Raw genomic sequence first — 4917 nt, forward strand, 5'->3', positions numbered from 1 at the left:
CAAACACCTAATGAAGACATGAAATAACATTACTTTAAAGAGATATAATATAAAGAAGATTATACATGTTGATCAATGTATAATATAAGGTGAGAAAACTATAAGTATTGCACAAATTAATATAGAGAACGGTTATAAGGAAGTGGAAAACTGAAAGTAACTGCAACCATGATAGGAAGGGCAGTTACATCCTTATAATTAGGGTTTTGATCCCCTTTCTCGGATATATATGGATCTCTTAATGCTAATGTTGGATGTATTCCAATCCATTTCCAAGAGAAAGGAAGATCTCAACCACGTCTCTATCACCATGGCTACATCCTCAAGTAAGTTTAATGCATTCATTGTCTATCGACAGAATGCATTATGCAGAAACTAGGGTTAATAATACTGCATGCATACATTGCAGTACGTGGTTCAATTGCATTGTTGGATGTTCAATCTTTATATGACTTAATAAGCAGGTACATACAAATATATATATATATATATATATATATATATACTCATAAGGTCTACATGTGGTATCAGAGCCTCATAAATTTCATTTCAAGAAATGCCATCACTGTCATTCCACTAAACACTTAAGGAAGGATTGTCCTGCATTTAAAGAATGGCTCATAAGGAAAGGTAACAAAGTTATTGATGTTTTTGTTACTGTTGAGTCGAATATGGTGTTTATTCCTTCGAATTCTTGGTGGTTTGACACTGGCTGTTCTGTTCATATTACAAACTCTTTGCAGGGATTTCAAAACCTGAGGGAGACAAATAGGAACATCTACAATGTTTATGTTGGAAATGGGAGTAAAGTGGTTGTTGAATCTGTTGGCACAGTCATGTTAAAGTTGTCTACTGGTTATGTTTTGGTTTTAAACAATGTAGTATATGTACATTCGATGAGAAGGAATCTATTTTTAGCAACTCAATTTGTAAAAGATGGTTTTTCTTATATTGGAGACAAGGACTAAATTAAATTTTTCATTCACAATCAATATGACACCTTACTTGGTTATGCTCTTCTTAATGGTGAATTGTGGCAAATTCAGTGCACTTATTTTCAAGAATGTTTTAATGTAGAGCATACTGCTTCAAAGAGAATGCATGTTGATGATAGTTCTTCAGTGCTTTGGCACAGAAGACTCGGGCATATCTCTAAAGATCATATGCTCAGATTAATGAGAGATGGAGTGTTGCCACAATTAGAACATACTGACATAGAGAATTGCATTGATTGTTTCAAGGGGAAAACAACCAATTCAGTAAAGAAAACAAGTGCCAAACGCAGTGATGATTTGTTACAAATCATACACACTGATGTATGTGGACCATTTCCCACAAGAACATTATGTGGAAATTCCTATTTTGTTCTCTTTATTGATGATTTTTCTAGGTGCACTTACTTGTTTTTAATCTCAGAAAAATCTCAATTTCTAAATTGTTTTAAAATATTTAAACTTGAAGTTGAAAAACAATTGAATAAGCATGTTAAAATAGTGAGATCAGATAGGGGAGGTGAATATTTTGGGAGCTACACTGAAAGTGGACAGCAAAAGGGTCCATTTGCCTTGTACCTTGAACAAGAAGGTATTATTGCTCAATACACCACTTCTGGTACTCGTTCACAGAATGGTGTTGCAGAGAGACGAAATCGAACACTTAAAGATATGGTGAGAAGCATGTTATCACAGTCTTAACTACCTGAGATTTTATGGGGAGAAGCACTTAAAACAGCTAACTATATACTCAATCGAGTTCCTTCCAAAGCAGTTCCAAGCACTCATTTTGAGTTATGGACGGGTCGAAAACCTAGCTTCAACCACTTTCACACATGGGGTTGTAAATGTGAAGCCAGGTTATATAATCCCACTGCGAGAAAATTAGACATGAAAACCACTAGCTGCTACTTTGTTGGTTATGCAGAAAAATCCAAAGGGTTTAGGTTTTATTGTCCTACTGCACATACAAGAATAGTTGAAAGTCATAATGCCAAGTTTATTGAAGACTTTGATTTGTCACATGAACCCCCCAAACAGTTATATGCATTTGAAGAGCATGACGACCATTCCTCTTTGTCTCAAAGAATACAAGCTGGATGGATGAAGTGGAAGAGTGCATCCGGCGTGTTGTGTGACCGCCGTATGCCATTGAAGCTCAAGGGAAAATTTTATAGGACAGCAATAAGGCCGACGATGCTGTATGACACATAATGTTTGGCGGTGAAGCATCAACACGTACATAAAATAGGTGTAGCGGAGATGAGGATGCTTCGTTGGATGTGTGGGCACACGAGAAAGGATAAGATTAGGAATGAGGATATCCGAGGTAAAGTAGGAGTAGTCGAAATTGTAGGAAAATTGAGAGAAAATCAGTTACGGTGGTTTGGACATGTGCAAAGAAGGCCTACTGACGCTCCGGTTAGAAGATGCGATTACGGGACAGAGGTTCAGGGCCGGAGGGGTAGAGGAAGACCTAGGAAAACTTTGGAAGAGACTCTAAGAAAAGACTTAGAGTATTTGGATCTAAAGGAGGACATGACACAGGACCGAGCACAATGGCGTTCTAAGATTCATATAGCCGACCCCACTCAGTGAAGAAGGCTTTGGTGTATTTAACACAATACGTTGAAATGAAGCAAAACTTATTTATTGATATCTCCGATAAGTTACAAATATGTACATATACATGAGTCAAAATAAACAAACAAGAGGGAGTCTTCACAAAGGTTGCTTAGGAGAAGTCTCAGCAGTCGGTAGAGCCCCAGAAAGAGAAGGCACCGGAGGGGGATCATTTGGAACCTCAGTACTGGACAGAACCCTAGAAGGATGAGGCATCGAAGGTTGATCATTTGGAGCTTCAGTACGCGGTACAGCCCCAGAAGACGAAGGCAATAAATGCCTTTGGAACAAACCCACAAACTGCTGATGATCAAGTAAAACCTGACCATCAGATTCCTTCATCTGGTCAAGCTTCCTCTTCATGTTTGTAGCATAGTCATGTGCGAGCTGGTGCAACTGTTTATTCTCATGCTTGAGCCCTCTAATATCTTGTTTGAGACTCATCACTTCAGCTGCCAATGATTCAACTTGGCGGGTTCGAGCAAATAGGCGATGGGCCATATTAGACACAGAACCTGCACACTGAACACTTAGAGCCAGAGAATCCTTAACAGCCAACTCATCAGACCTTTTGGAAAGTAGTCTGTTATCTTTGGGAGTGAGAAGGTTCCTGGCCACCACCGCAGCAGTCATATCATTCTTCATCACGGAATCCCCAACGGTAAGCGGACCAGTAGGGGATAAGAAGGATAGGCGCCATATGTTGTCTGGAGAAGGCGTGGCTGCCTCTTCAATGAGGTTCAAGTCAAAACGACGATCGGAGGGGCCAGACATTTTCAAAGGTGTTGAAGAGAGAAGAGGTCGGACAAATCAAGATCTTAGAAGTGCAAGAAGGGAGCTTCTACTAGTGAAGATTTAAGTGTGCTTTGGAACTTAATGCCAGCCTCTATAAAAATCTGCACTCGACGGAGCTTCAGAAATCGAAGAGGCGCCTGCCCAGAAATCGAAAAGGCGTTTGCTTTCTCAAAAGCTGGGCTGCTTAGAGACCACGAGGGCCGATCTTAGAAATCGAAGAGGTGTTTGCTTTCTCAAAAGCTGGGCTGCTCAAAGACCACGAAGGCCGATCTCAGAAATCGAAGAGGCGCTTACTTTCTCAAAAGTTGGGCTGCTCAGAGACCACGAGGGCCGATCTCAGAAATTGAAGAGGCACTTGCTTTTTTCAGCCTTGTCAGCACCTGTCACATGCACACTCAGCTTTGCTGAAATTACGGGCATTCTGTTGAAGATTTCTGGTGAAGTAGAAAGCACGTGAATCTTACTGTTCAATCATCCACTTTCCACACGCACCATCAGCTCATGGGTACCATAGATAATTTTGCCAAAGATCTCTGACAAAGTTTAGACACGTGAAGCTTGCAGCTCCCACTACATCGCTATGACCAAGAAGGGTAAAAGAATAGCAAATAAACAGCACTAACAAAGTTTAGATACATAAATTTTGAAGGTCTAGCTACCATATTATTACCTACAAGGGTAAAGGAACAGCACCGCTGCTGGATAATTGGAAAGTCTTTGTGTGTCAACCTCTGTGCTCTGTGGCAAGGTAAACTAGCAAACATGCCCAACCTTTACTTACATTCAAGAAAACACTCCCAACAAGATTGCTTGCTCCAAAATCGAAGAGGCACCGTCCTCCGAATCTCAAGAGCCAGACTCCCAACATGATTACTTTCTCAAAAATCGAAGAGACACCACTCTCCGAATCTCGAGAGCTAGACTCCCAGCAGGATTGCTCTCTCAAAAATCGAAGAGGCACCATTTTTCGAATCTCGAGAGCCAGATCTCCGACAAGATTGCTTGTACGAAAACTGAAGAGGCACCGCTTTCTCAACTTCGAGAGCCAGATCTCCTTGGATAAAGCTTGTCTGTAATCTTCACACGCAACATCAGCTTTCCAGATACCACAGACCATTTTTTCAAAGTGCTCTGACACACGTGAAGCTGGCAGCTCCCACTACCGTGCTATGACCAAGCAGGGTAAAGGAATAGCATTACTACTTGTTGTTAGGGAAACTCCTATATATGTCGACCTTCATCCTCAACGGACAGGCAGACATGCAAAAATGCTCAACCCTTCCTCATATCTGAGAGAGCACTCCCAACGAAGCCTCTCGAAATACTCAGCTTTCTTTCCCCCCGATAATACCTCTGCAAACAAGCTACACCAGAGCAAGAATATCTCATATCATCAGGGTTAAAAGCAAGAGTATCCCATATCATGCTTTTTCCCTGTCTTTTCCTTTGTCCTTGTTCTTACCTGCAAGACAAGGAGAAAGAGAGCAATCAGTCAACACTTGGAATC

General features: G+C 40.8%; 1 long non-coding RNA gene across 1 annotated transcript; it reads left to right on the plus strand.

Annotated features, from left to right (window-relative positions):
- The first annotated feature begins 259 nt into the window (after positions 1-259).
- On the plus strand, positions 260-956 carry LOC139196303 (uncharacterized). Its single transcript, XR_011581121.1, has 3 exons — positions 260-326; positions 532-630; positions 744-956. It is a non-coding gene; the product is annotated as an uncharacterized lncRNA (long non-coding RNA).
- Positions 957-4917: the final 3961 nt, after the last annotated feature.

This window comes from Malus domestica, chromosome 05 (genome assembly GCF_042453785.1).
Source record: "Malus domestica chromosome 05, GDT2T_hap1".
Lineage (NCBI taxonomy): Eukaryota > Viridiplantae > Streptophyta > Magnoliopsida > Rosales > Rosaceae > Malus > Malus domestica.